The sequence below is a fragment of the Microtus pennsylvanicus genome, chromosome 10, assembly GCF_037038515.1.
Source record: "Microtus pennsylvanicus isolate mMicPen1 chromosome 10, mMicPen1.hap1, whole genome shotgun sequence".
NCBI lineage: Eukaryota > Metazoa > Chordata > Mammalia > Rodentia > Cricetidae > Microtus > Microtus pennsylvanicus.
Window position 1 is genome coordinate 55,466,971 of NC_134588.1, and position 15,407 is coordinate 55,482,377.

Consider the following 15,407-nt stretch of genomic DNA (forward strand, 5'->3'; position numbering starts at 1 on the left):
TACATAATGGTCACAAAAGATGTGAAGTCATGCACAGAGGACACTTAATAGCTATTAAGGAGGCACATTTCAACTTCTTCACATTGAAGCTGCAATCAATGAGTCTTTGAGGACACAGCTTTCCAGTATTTCTTGTTCACAGTCTACACACATAGTACTAGCACAGACACTGAACACTTAGAGTAGACATAATGTTTAAAGTAATCTTCAAGCATTTCATAATCATCCACTGGACTTTAATTGAAAATTTTTTCATCTGATATATTCTGATCATGGTTTCTCCTCCCCCAACTCCTCCCAAATCTTCCCCATGATACTCCCACCCTTTAGCAAGCAAACAGGCAATAATACCCAGAATCAAAAAGAAAGAAAGAAAGAAATTAAAAAACAACAACAGAAAAACCATACACACACAAACGTCCCGTCAAAACACAAAATTGAAAACCATAATATACAGGCAAAAGACCTATAAGGCAAAAAAAAAAAAATGTCCAAACCAAGCAATATGAGATTTTTAAAAAAAGTCTACAAAAATACCCTTTAGTTTGTTTAGTTGGCCATCTATGCTGGGCATGGGGCCTAACCTTAGTGTGGTTAATATAACCAATTAGATGCCATTGGAAAAAATTGATTTTTTTCCTTTGCAAGCTGGTATCAACTGCAGATAACTTCTTGATCAGGTATGGATGCCAGTGTCCACTTACCCCACTCAGGGCTGGGCTCCCACATGGCTTGGACCTGTACAGGCTCTGTTCGTGCTACCTTTGTCTGTGAACTCACGTGCGCATCAGTCCTGTCATGTCTGGAAGACAGTTTTCTCGGAGTCATCTGTCCCCTGTGTCTCTTAAACCACGTGCCTTCTCTTCTGCATAGCTCCCTGAGCCGTGAAGAAAAGAGTTTGATGAGGTTGTTCCATTTAGGACTCAGTATCCAAAATCTCTCAGACTCTGCACATTGCCTAGTTGTGGGTCTGTGTCAGTTCTCATCTACTTCAGGAGGAAGCATCTCCGACGGTGGCTGAGCAAGGCACTGATCTATGGTTATAGCAGAATGTCCTTAAAAGTCATTTTATCCGTATGTTCCTTTAGCAGAGCAATAGGATTTGGTTTTCCCTTAGACCCATAACCTATCCAAGTCTACGCTTCGTGGCCACCAACAGTATCAGGCATGAATTTCATCTCTTGGAATGGGCCTTAAATCCAGTCATACAGTAAATGATTTCTTCCACAGCTTTTGTGTGCTAGCATATCTTGGAGACAAGTCACTGCCATAGGGTATAGGGTTTGTAGCTGGGTGGGTGGTTACCTTTCTCTAGTAGCACGCAGAGTACCTTCCAGGATCACGAACACTAGTCAGTAAGGGTGAAGGCTCCCATGGGACTTCTCAAAACAGTAGATTGGTTAGTTGCTCCATCCCCACCCCAGCAAAGTTTTGATCCTTTAGTTCAGTGGTGAGACCCAGAGATCTGTGTTTCTAAGAAGTTGCCAGATGTTGCTCTAGGGAGATGTCATCCCTGAGCTAGTATCAGATCCTTCCAGGAATGCCCCTTCTAATGCTATCATTCCAAGACCACACTTGGAAAACCACTGCTTCAAATTCTTAATGAGTGATAAGGAAAAATGAATATGGTGTAAGACAGGATAGAAAGGTGGGACAAATTAAGGGGACTTGAGGAAAAGAAGCCCCAAAACCCCTCCCTTTGGAATGTGGTCCTGTTTTCTAGCTGAAAGTCACACACAAAACAAAATGAAACAAAAAACCTTAACACAACTAAAGGCCAGAATTAACTACCTTGATTATGCTAGTTTTCCTAAAGATATATAAAACAAGGATGTGAAAAACAACCAAATGCTTACATAGGGCCAGGTCATTTAAAACCTTGGGTTTAGCCATGTCAGCACTCCTCTCTCCTCTCTAAAGCGAACAACATGTGGCATAAAGCTGCCCTAAAAATTCATTTATAAGAAATTCCTTAAGGTAAGGAAAATAAACTAGCTCATAGTTCTGCACATAATTCTACAGCTCTGCCTAATCGTTACTGCTTGTAAATTATATCCTTTGAGAAATGGAACAGCCATAAAGTCACATTATATAGTCTTTGTAAACACACTTAAGTGGTACTCTCTTAAGAAGGCCACATCCACACTTGGGTATATTCTGGGCATTTCTTTCTAAAAACCAGTGCTTCAATCTAAATTGTACACTATCTACCATTTATACATAATGAATTCACTTTTCCTTCACTCTGACTTGTCTTGAAATTCTTTTCTGAAAAGTAGTCAAGAATCGGTGTTACCTAAGTGGAGGTCCCAAAGGATCAGAACGCATCAGGTCATCGGTGGCAGTTCTGGGATGTGTCTCCTCACCATTGCTGATACTTTTAGCTCCGCAATTTCAAAGGTTAATTTTTTAAAAATCCCCTACAAGTAACATGAAGGAATATTTGTCTCCTGCTCCACTCCCTCCGTTCACATTCTTCTCTCCACCCAAACGTTTTCCTACTACTTCACACAAGGTCCCACTCAGGGAGGGGTGGGGCCTTTATGAAATCCTTTTTAGGAGTCAAGGACATCACTTGTGATTGAAAAACTACACAACTGCAAAGAAGCTGAGCAGCATCCACCAGTGCAAGGCTTTGTCAGTTCAGTAAGTGTTTGAAATGTCTAATAAGAGCTATCATCTACAGAAAAGTAGCACAGATCAAATTATAGATAAGTGATAAGCAAGACAGTCGTATGAAAGACATTAAATGGTTGCAAAAATATCTGCAGTGGGAGTAGTGATGCTTTACAGAAAAAATAAAACAGATTCCTATAGCAGAGACCTTTGAGGCCTCTTTTCTAACCTAAGGGTAGGCCAGAGAAGGCTTCCTTGGGAAAGGTGGAAAGAATCTGTACTATGCTTCAGTCCATGCTGCTTACCTTATTTTTTCTCAATGAGAGCATGCATGCATGAAGGAGGAGGAGGAGGCAGTTCACCCTCCGGGGCAGTGGTTCTCAACTTCCCAATGCTGCAACCCTTTAATACAGTTCCTCATGGTGTGGTCACCCCCAACCGTAAAATTATTTCATTGCTCCTTCATAACTGTAATATTGGTACTGTTATGAATCATAATGTATATATCTGATATGCAACCCCCAAAGGGGTTTTGACCCACAGTCTGAGAACCGATACTCTAGAGGCCTCCAAGGAATTCTGGCTGTTTCTTTCCTACTCTTCTTATCTCTACTCTTTCTGTCCAGAGCATGGCATCAAAAAAGGCAATAGAAGTACTGTCTATTCAGATCTAAGTTTTGGATTCTTACAAACTGCCCCCAAAGGGTGATTACTGTTAGCAGTATGTCTTATATCAAAAATGTATGACTTATCTATTGTCATATGTGCTGGCCTGCTTTCTTTAACCCAAAGAAAGCAATAACAACCAGAACAGTTTTACATGGTAGAGATTTGCTAAAATGCAATCATAAATTTTAGAATATTTTAGAATATTCTGTAGCTCAGATTCTATCACTAGTCTTTACTGATTTGAAACACTTCTTGCACGATTTAACTATGATATATAATTAATAAGCATGGGTTATCATTAATCTTGTTAAAGTTAGGTGTTAAAATTCTTTGTTGTGTTAGTATTCCCAGACTGATCACCTCTATGATTTAAAATGAAGAGTAAAAGGCTGGGTACATGTCTCAGTGGTTAAGAGAGCTAGCTCCTTTCAAAGAGGACTCAGGGTCAGTTTCCAGCAACCCATATGGTGATTCAAAACCATCCATAACTCCAGTTCCAGGGGATCTGATGCCCTTTTCTGACTTCATAGGCACCAAGCACATATGTGGTACACACACATACGATCAGATGAAACACTGACATACAGGAAATAAATCTAAAAAAATCAAAGACTGAGTTTAGATAAATTCATCCAACACTGTTTAGTTTCCTTACAAAAATATAAATCTAGACCTCTGGGTATATAATTTGCATGTTAGTCTTACTCAGTTATAATATGCACATGAGATTTTGCTAGCGATATTCAAAACTACTTGGTTGGTGTGACAATTAACTAAAAAGTAAGAAATAATAAATTAAATGTGCTTCTGACTATCCGGGGGAGGTTAATAAAGGATGGAAGAAAATGTGTGGCAGTCAGAATAATGTTCCCCTAAATACGTCTAAATCCTAATACCCCAGAATCTGTGAATCAGTTGGCACAGAAGAGTTAAGGTTGTTGTGGGTGTTTGAAAGCAATTGACCCCCATAATCTCATACGGAATGGCGCTCTTAGGAGGTGTGGCTTTGTTGAAGTGGTTATGGCCTTGTTGGAAGAAGTGTGTCACTGTTGGGGCAGGCTTTAAGGTTTCCTGTACTCAGAATACCACCCAGTGTCTCAGTCGACTTCCTGTTGCCTACAAGATGCAGGGCTCTCAGCTACTACTTTAGCAACACATCTGCCTGCATGCCACCATGCTCCCTGCCATGCTGATGATAACAGACTGAACCTCTGCAACTATAAGTGAGCCCCACCCCCTCCCCCAACTAAATGTTTTCCTCTATAAGAGCTTCTTTGGTCATGGTGTCTCCACAGCAACCGTAACTCTAACTAAGACTGCTGTGGACACAATTAAGGTTGCTAATTAGCTGGTATTAAAACCAGGAGATTAGCCTAGATCACCTGCGTGAATCAGTGTAATGACGAGGGTCCCTTTAAAGCAGAAGAGCAAGAACCAGGGTGCTGGTGGCATGACAGGAATTGGTCTGTCCGTCTGTCTTTGACAATGGAAGAAGGAATCCAGAAGCCAAGGAAAGCGGGCAGCCTCTGGAAGCTGGGAAGGGAGACTAAGCTGATCTCTCCTACAGGGCAGGGAGAAGGAACACAGCCCTGCTGACATGTTTTTGTGGTCCATAGAAATGCATGTCAGGCTTTTGATTTTTGTGACCGAAAGATAATACGCTTACATTGTTCACAGTACTAATTATTTTGGTCATTTATTGCAGAGGCAATGAAAAACCAATACATAAACATAAACTGGAGAAATGCGTATGCTTGGGGTAAAAGTTTACAGTGAGAAGAAAGCAGCATCGGGTCAAACTAGAAAATGAGTTAAAAAGCAGGTTTTAGCTTTCTGCTTCAGTCCTTTAACTTGAACCTACAAGGCCACAAGAGGCTAACAGAGAACCAGGACCGTGGTAGTCAAGAAGACATGATCCAAGAAATGTTCTCTGGAGGGACCGAAGAGTTTCATGACTTCCTGGGAGGAAATGAAAGACTGAGGGATTCAAAATGGTACCCACGTTGGCCTCAGGATAACTGGGAAACTAGTCCATAGAAAGCACCAGGAGAAAAACAGTCATTTATAGAACCGATACTTGAAAGGAATTGAAAAGTCCCTGTGCTATTGGGACCCAGAGGCAGATGCAAAAGTTGGTCTCCCCAAATTCCATGCCGTCTCATGTTTAGTTGCAACCGGTGGGAGGCACTGATCCAAGGTCTGAAAACATAAAAGGGATACAGAGAATTCTCCATGGTATACAGGGAGTGGCTCGTCTCATACTGGAAAGTATTTCGTGGACTTGTTTTCTACACTTGAGTTGAGAAATGAATGGTCTCCTGTGTCTTGCAATAATGGAAGGCAGGCATAACAACCTAGAGTGATTTCATGCCATTTTATTGCTGGGTGTCAACACTTTCTTGAGGATACTGTTGACCTGAGAAGTTATTCCCAAGCTAAAACTGCGGTCCTCAGATGGGAATAACGGTAGTACCGTTTCCAGTTTGGATAGCTCTCATAATTTGCCAAGAGCTTTTCTTATATAACTGTTTGGATTCATGGTAAAGTGATTCAGAGCTGCTAAATTAAATTTACATTAGCAGAACTGACCTTTCTGATGAGAAGAACTTGCCAGACTTATTAAGGATTAATTAGCCTCTTCCTGGGATATGGTGACACACCAATTACCACACACACATGTAATTGATAATAAACTCTAATTGCTTGAAAATAAATGAAGAAAATTATACGTTTGTCTGATTGAGTTCACTCGTAAGTGCCTCTAGGTTTACCTCCCAGCATTCTCATTGTTCAGTAGTTTCTTCTATTTACCAAATCTGTAGCTGTACAATTTTGTTCGTATGTATGGTCTAATGAAGAATTCCCACTCACTTTGATGGGGAGAGTTAAGCTCATAGGAAATGGGCAAGTTGTTTGCTTTTAATCCTGGAACAGTGACTTTAGGAAAGCTGGAAAGATGGAGAGAGTAGAGAATGGCTCTGAGGTCAGTATCTACACCTGGTGTGTGGAAGCCCTACATGACGGGGCTCACAGGCCTTCCTTTTGGGTTCTATGTACAGCTTAGATATTGGGGAAGATTCAACGGTACACTGTAACAATGTGTTCTCCGTAATTTTATTATAATCCAGTTCCTGTGCAGGAAAAAAAGGCATGTTGAAAACAACTTATTTTTCTTCAAAACTGTAGCACTCGGCACTCTGAACCATGAGCATCTCAAGTGTCGCATTTTAGGGAATGATCTCTGTCCTCAACCCATAACAAAATACTTTCCACAACCAAAGGAATGGATTTTAAAATAGAATTCAATAAATAAAATTCACTGAAATGCTCCACCCAAAATATTAATCTTAAATTTCTGATCCAGCATCCTCAAACAAACAAACCCAAAATTCCCTTTAGTCCAATGTAATCTTTCTCCAAGACAGAAACTCCTTTCTTGCCATAAAGTGACTGCGGTACAAGGGTGTTCTTTTCCTAAGAAGAATCTCAATTTATGGCGCCAAAACCCTAATGAGCCGCATCTCCCAATAATTCACCTTTCAGTTGGTTAGGTTTTGGTTGATCAGCTGGGTCTTTTGGTTTTGTTTTGTTTGTTATTTTGTTTTTAACAATGTTTCACTCTGTAGTCCTGGCTGGACTAGAACTCGCCATGTAGCCCAAGTGAACGGCAAAGTCACATTAATCCTGCTCTAGCCTCAAGAGTGCTAGGATTACAGGCATGAGCCCCTGGCCTGACTTGAATAGTGTGTCTTTATCTGCATCTCTCTGACATGTGATTTAAAGGTTATAATATTTAAAATATTTTTAGAATTGAAATATATATGTGTGTATATGTATATATGTATTTTATACACACACACACATAACCAGTAGGTTTTAGTATGTTTGTGCTCCTTTGCTCTTATCACCACCGCCTGTCCTGGAACAATTTCATTAGCCTCAAGGTGAAATTCCCTACCTTAGTCCTGGCCATCCCTCCATCTTCTCTATTTACTTTGCCTCCGTAGATTTACATACTCTGCGCATGTCATAAAAATATAATCATAACATGTGGTCTTTTGTGTTTGTCTTCTTTCACTTAGCAGGTTTCCAAGGCTCATCTTTGATGTAGCATGTATCATCAGTATCCCATTCTACTCTGTGGCTGAAGAAGATGGGTATTAACTTTTCCACTTTGAGCTATTATGAATAATGCTGCTGTGAACATTGACACACAAGCATTTTTATGAAGCTGTATTTTTTTTTTATTAAGATACACACCTGGGAGTGAGATTGCTGGATCACGTGGTCATAATGATTATCTTAAAGAATAAATCTGATGGACTTGATCCAGAAAAGCAAGTTTTCTTCCATTAGGAGTACATATTACATATAGAAAATCCTACCATAAAAGAAGATTCTACCATAACAAATACTGAGAAGTAAAGAGAGAGGAGCTCAGGATAGTTAAGGCAGGAAGGCCAATTGTAAATTCAGCACTTAGTGTCCTCCAAAAACCAGGACGGATTTAAAAGTACATAGGACAAAAGGTGGAGGTTCACAGAGTTTAACAGTTTAGAGGGAAAGACAATTAAAGAGCAAGAAGGGGACCAGAAGTGACAGCACACTTGGGAAGAGGCAGGCAAATCTCTGTGAGTTCAAGGCCAGCCTGACCTGTATGAGAAACTCCAGGACAGCCAGGGCTACACAGAGAGACCTTGTCTCAAAGAAACAAATAAAAAACAAAAATAAAACAAATAAAAAAACAAAAAAGCAAGAAGGGTAAATAATAGCAAAATAAATGCATTACTTCTCTGAAAAGTTGCAAGAAGCTACTGTCATGTGCACATGGAATGTACTAAGTTTTTCCCTTTTCTCTAAGTATAAACCTCCTCACGACGCTCTCTGGTTGTTAACTTGGGACACCCTAACGTCCCTTCAGGATCCTATCTCATCTCCCACTGTGCTCCTTGTTAACCACGCTCCATCAGCCTCCTCGTTTCTCATAAATATCAAAATCCTCCTGAGTATTGAGAATCCTGTTGTAAAAGAAGTTGGTTTCCTGTCTTAATCATATACAAAACTTAACTCAAAATGAAGGACTAAAAACTACATAACACAGGAGGAAAGCTTCATGACGTCAAATTTGGCAGGGGTGTCTTAGATACACCTCAAAAAACTTTAACAACAAAAACAAAACTGGACAAGTGAGATGAAATCAAACTTTGAAACTCCTGTACATGAGAGCAATCAATCAACAAAGTTAAGGGACAGCCTAAAGGACAGGACGCAATGCTAAAAATCATAGCTAATTGGAGTTAATATCTAGAGCATATGAACAACTCACATAATTCAACAGCAACAGGCTGTTTTGTAAAAAAAAATAGGCAAAAGTCTTGAATATATATAATGCTCCACATCACTAAATAAAATATAAATCAGACCTATAAAGCCAGATGTGGTGGCACACACCTGTATCAGTGCTGAGAAGGAAGTTGTCAAGAGCCAGGCCAGCCTAGACTGTGCCACAAGATCCTAGCTTAAGAGAAAATAATTTAAAAATCATTACATATCCGCAAGATGACCACAGTGGGGGAAGAATATAACAAATATGGAGGTGTGGAGAAATTGAAACTCATCTGTTGGTGGAAATAGACAATGGCCCTGTCGGAGAAGTTTCTAAAGGTTACAAAGTGATTGTAGGATCCAGCGAGCTCACCTCAGGGTCTATATCCAAAAGAAGAAAAAGAAAAAAAACCCAACTTTTTAAAAAGTATTTCTTTTTATGTGTGTGTGTGTTATGTAGCAGAGTGCTCAGAGAAACCAGAAGATAGCGTCAGATTCCCTGAAGTTGGAGCTACAGGTAGTTGTGATCTGCCTGACATAGGTGCTGACCACTGAACTCAGGTCCTCTGCACCTGCTGACCATATCTCTAGGCCAAGGAAAATGCTGAGATACTTAACTAGCATGTCCACAATAGCAGTAGTCTCAATGGGCAAGGAGAAGCACCAGAAGTGCTTCTAACAGACAAATGGATCAACAAAAGCGGCACATTCATACAGTGGAATGCCACTGAGTAAGTGGGCAGATACAATGCAGTATATAGTGCCACACAATGTCATTCAGCCTTACGAAGAAGGAACGCCTGCCACATGCACAATGACACTGAGCTATGTGAAATAAGCCAGCCACAAAGGGACAAATCCTGCTGATCCCACCTATATGTTGTACCTGTCATGGTCACACGCACACAAATATTAGGCAGACTTGGGAACTGGGTATGAGCGCACATGCCTGTAGTCCCAGTATTTGGGAGGAGGGGCAGGAATTCAGGGTCACCCTTGGCAACCTAGAAACCCTGAGAACAGCTTGGGTGGCATGAGATTCTATCTCAAAGTCAGGGTGAGCTTGAGGAGGGGGTAGAAAGGTAGAATTATGGTTGCTGGAGTTGGGTACCAGAGGGGTGTTGTCAATCAGTATACAGCTTGAATTTTGCGATTTACAAAGGTTCTAGAGGTCTGATGCCCAACATATGAATGTAGTTATCGATGAAAACCACATCCTTCAACATAATAAAGATGGAAAGTTTTATACGGCTTTGAGCACAATGCTCAAAATAATATTTTTCCTAATGCCACATTCTTTCCTGCCTAGCGGCCTTTGCTGTCCTTTCTGCCTGGAACATTCTCTCCCTTGTTTTTCACATGGCTGGAGTCTTTCATACTTTTAGTTGAAATGTTTTCTACGTAGAGGTATCTCCCTCAGAAAAGCTTTTTTTTTTTCCTTTTCTTTTTCTGATTTCTAAATATTTGTAGCAATGTGTGATTAGTCAATGTATTTATTTCTGCTGATCTACTGGAGTACGTGAAGGGACCAGTCCTGCAGGCCCAGCGCTGCAGGATCTCCAGGGCACAGGGCAACGACAGGATGTCCAAGAGGAGTCCCAGTGAGGGCCCAGCACTGATAGTGTAGTTCAGAGGCCTGGACAAGGACTCTTTGCAATGAACACCTGCAAGTAAAGATGTGTGGACAAAAGGGTTTACTGTGAGACTCACTGTGTCACATTGCAGCTTCCATGATGAGATTGCCCTTCCCCCACTCTTCTTTTTCTTTTCTTTTCTCTTTTAAATTTTATTGGGGGCAGCACTGCAAGGGCAGAAGGCAGATAGATATACAAGAGCAGGAAATGAATGGGATCAAGAAACATGATGTGAAAGACACAAACAGCAAATAAAAAGCTTTTTAAAAATCAAATAGTGTCACTCCCTGGTGACTAAGAATTCAAATATATGACCCTATGGGGGCCGTTCTTATTTGAAGCACCACAGAAAGGAATCTGTAATTCCAGTAAAATTTAAATTGGCAATGCGGCTTCTATTCCTCCCTTGTTAACCAAAATACTTCTAAAAGATCAGTAGTGGCCTGGAATTCAATATATCTAATTGCTTTTCTAGTATTTTATTTTCTCTTAAGTTTTGACACTAGTAGCCACTCCTTTCCACTTCATGGGGGCAGAGGGAGAGCTTTGGGGATTAAACCCTTCCAGACGAGTCTCTACCATTCTCCCACACTCCTCTATTTTTAATTTGTTTTCCATTTTTTTTTAAGTGTTAGGGCTGGCCTTGAACTCACTGAGAGCCACCTGCCTCTGCCTCCCAAGTGCTGGGATTAAAGGCTAAAGGCATGTGCCACCACCACACGGTGACACTTATTCTCTTAATTGCTGCTCTTTTCCTTTGCTGTGATTTGGATATGGCTTGGGTATGCTTCACAGGAGTACTCAGAACAACAATGTTGGAAAGCACTGGAACCTTTACAAAGTGAAGCTTAGCATAAGGTAATTAGATCATCAGAAGTATCAGGATGATGGAGGAGACTAAAGAGCCAGGTTCAAAATTAAGTTCCTGGAGTTAGTGCCCTTGTGTTATAAGGAAGATCACTTGGTCCTCCTCACCATGGCTTTCTGTTTTGCCATCTAATCCCCATCTAGTATGTGCTCCTTCCATGAGGTCATCAGCTGTATGATGTAGAAAAGAGGACACTGACTACAGGCCAAACTGGTAGAGCTATTTGATATTGTATTTCAACCTCCCAAATGTAGTTAAATTAACCTCTTATAAAATACCCAATTCCGATAGCTCAATGTACCAATAGAAAATAGACATTCTTGTACATACTCTTCCTTGGTCTCCTATTCCTAGAGATGGCAGGATGGGAGGATGACTGTGCTAAATGACTTTCTACACTAAAAAAAAGACTTCATGACTTTTCTGTCTTCTATTACTATTCACTTGGTTGACAAGAGAAGTGGGAAAAGAAATAGACCAAGACAGGGTTAGCAATGGCTGTACTCCACAGCCAGACATCCTTCCTCCTGTAGCCATGACTTTGTCATTTTCTTGTGAGCCTAATTTTCTGTCTTGCAGGGGTCGATTCATGCCATTGTCCACCTGACTCTATTCCTTTTCAAATATTGCTTAGTGTTACAGTTTGAATCTTAAATGTCCCCCAAAGATTCATGTATTGGACTTGATCTTTTGCCTGCAATGCTATTCAGAGATAGTGGAGACTTGAGGAAGTGGGCTTAGATCATTGGATCATTGGAGACACTGCCTCCAAGGAAACTGTGAGATCTGAGTCTCTTTGACTTTTTCTTTGGCCACCATGAAGTGATCAGCTTGCTCCTCAAACTGCCCCTTGTCATGATAATCTATCTCACTACAGGCCCAAAAGTAATGAGCCCAAGTTATTATGGACTAAAATCTCTGAAATTCATTAATCTAATTGACCTTTATTCTTTTTATGCTATCTCATGCTGTATTTGTTACTTCTGAAAACACCACAACCAAATATAGAACTTATAGAAGAAAGAAATTTATTTGGGTTCATGGTTCCAGAGAGTTAGAGTCCATGATGGTGAAGCAAAAGCATGAGAGCAGAAGCAGGAAGCTTGAACCACAAACACCAAGCAGGGAGCGCAAACTGGAAATGGCATGTGACTTCTGAAACCTCAGACCCCATGCCCAGTAACACCCTTCCTCCAGCAGGGTCACACCTCCTAAACCTACCCCAACAGCAGCACCCACTAAAACACCCGAGACTACAGGAGGAATTCATTCAAACTACCGCACACAAGCATTTTATCATAGTAATGGAAAGCTAACACACTCGATTTTGTGCTGCTGTGTAAAACTGAGTTGCTGTATAAGGAAGAGAGTATACAATTCATTGTTTTTAAATCCTTACCCTTTAAAAGAACGCCTGTCACATCTGTTTGAAAGATTAACCAATTCATTTTGATATTGCACCCAAAACTAGCATTACCACTTTCAGCAAGAAAGTAATGTTTGATCTCCAGCATACTAAAGCCTTCCAGATCAAGTGGGATCACCCCAAGACATTAAGCTATGTCTTAATGTCTATGTGATTTAAGAACAAACTAGGGTCTGTGGCTTCCCCGCCAACAGTGAGTGGACGGGTCACAGGAAGTTCACAGCTTCCACTACGAAAACAGACTGAGGTTCTGATGGAACACCTAGAGAAAAAACGGAAAAAGCAAATGGAGAAACTAAGAGGTTTCTATGTGGCAAACCAAAGAAAGACTACAAAAAGTCAGACGAAAATAACACCATGAGTCAATAATCAAGAGCTTGCGCATCAATTTGGAAGAAATCGACACAGGGACCATCCCCAAAGAAATCCTAAACACTTGCATCTTGCTGCACTCTCTCCCCACCTTATTAAAAGTATTTGATAAAGCCATGGGTACAGGTTGAAAGCTGGTGTATAATGCTGGGTAGCTACCTCCTCCGAAGTGGAGCATTACACTTTGAAGGAACAGCTTTAGAAGATTTGAGAGGCTACAGAAAGCTCCAAGGCTTAGGAAGTTACAGGATTCACAAGGCCCTGAGGTTACAAAAGCAGTAAACAGCTGGTAGGAGGAGGCTCTTTGGTAGGATCATCTGCAAGTTCCACAAGGAGCTTCAGGGATGCAACTTTCATGAGTCATCCCCCATGTCGTGGTTGGCTTTGAGTCACCCGTGGTCCTGTAATTAACTCCAATGAACTCTTCAGTTCACCAAAGTAGACTTGGGTGGAATTATTCTTTTGTCTGGTGCTGGTGCACCTATTTTGGGTAAATAGAGATTTGGTCACATCTCTCCAGGAGGTCATACATCATAGAAGAAAACTAGTTAGACAATGTGTTTGGTCATGGAATGTTCTACAGTCCCTAGGTTGCCGAAGCTGCTATCTGGCCTGCTGTTAGACCACATAGCATTGTTCACCATGGCCATTGAACACAGATCATAGAAATCATGTGCTTTAATCAAAACTTTGATAGTTTTTACATAATAAAATTGTTCTACTTACAAACTGAGATAAAATATTGTCTCATTTCTTACTGCTTCCACTTTGCATTAATTTTTAGCTATTAAGTTGGCAAATACATTTTTACTATCCCTTTGTTTTATTATTTGGCTTAGAAATGTTATTTTAAGTGTCAGAAATTTTCCTAAAGGAAATTAGGAATAATGTACCACAATGCAATATTTAAAAATAGTTTAATTTGCCTGTTGATTCTGTTCTATTTTCTTTTTTATGTATGTAGACCAGACTAACCTGGAATGCACTGAGATCTATCTGCCTCTCATCCCAAGTGCAGGGATTAAAAGTGTGTATCACCAAGCCTACCTCCTATTTTTAAAGCCTTCTAACTACAAATATGTGATAACCACTATGTGTCCCATTCTACTTTTGTGTGATTGTGGCATTTAAGCATGTTAACTCTATACTACTTTCAAGGATTTAGTAGTGGAATATCTGGAACATTCTTAATTTGCTAATGCCGTGTCACTGCAATAGATTCAACTTACCAATATATTTCCACAATTCAACATTTTTATTCCTCCTTTTAAAAGGTATAAACTGCTGGGCAGTAGTGGGGCATGCCTTTAATCCTGGTACTCGGGAGGCAGAGGTAGGCAGATTGGTGAGGCCAGTCAATTGTAACAAGATGCCATGAGAGTCTGGTAAGGGTTTAGCCATTGACTAAAGGGATCAAAATCCCACAACAGCCAAGGTTACACAGAGAAACCCTTAGAGAGAGGAGAGAGAGAGAGAGAGAAAATGCCTAATTTCTATTTTAGGTGAAACAGGACCTACTTAGACAAAATACTTAATGTGAGCTTGTAAACTTATAGTTCTTCAATATTTACTAATGTTGGATAAATTACATAATGTTATCTCATAATCATGCTCTCTAAATTGACAAGGAAATGACACTATCACTAGGTTGTTGTATAGAAATACCATGTGTTATGAGGATAGTGCTTAAAGACAGGCATTTGACAAAGGGTGGCCATTTTTAACTTAACAGTAAATTAAACTTACAACACAACTAGATGTGTTTCTCTGATGTTCTTATCTTTGTGGGGGCACTTCCCTAAGATAAAATTCTTGTAACAATCTATCAATGAACAAGAAGAATTAAGAGGAAAAACAGAGAACCTCTATAAACCCTTCTCATGATATCACACTTAAAGTTTCTGAGGAAGTCATCTGGGCGTTCCCAGTACCATAAATACACACACACACACACACACACACACACACACAGAGTTTTAAAGTTTTATTTATTATGTATACAGTGTTCTGCCTGCCTGTACGCCTGCGGGCCAGAAGAGGGCACCAGATCTCATTATAGACGGTTGTGAGCCACCATGATGACAACTTTACTACCCTGGATAATTGTCCCATTGGAGTAGTCTGTCCTGAAAAGTTACACTGCACTAGGAATGCAAGGTGACAGGGTTCAGGACAATGAGTTGACCTTGTGCCTTCAAACTTGAAGCAGGATGAAATAGTCTAGATCAGTGGTTCTCAACCCTCCTCCTAGTGTTTCAACCCCTTAATACAGTTTTAGGTTGTGGTGACCCCTCCTCCCAATCATAAAATCATAAAAGTAGCAACTTTGTTGCTACTTCATAACTGTAATTTTGCTGTTGTTATGAGTCATGATGAAAATATCTGTTTTCTGATGATCTTAGGGAGCCCCAACTGAAAGGGTCATTTGACTCCCCAGCCCAGATTGAAAACGGCTGGTCTAGGTCTAAGAAAGTGCTTGAGTGATTAGCTTGTAAGT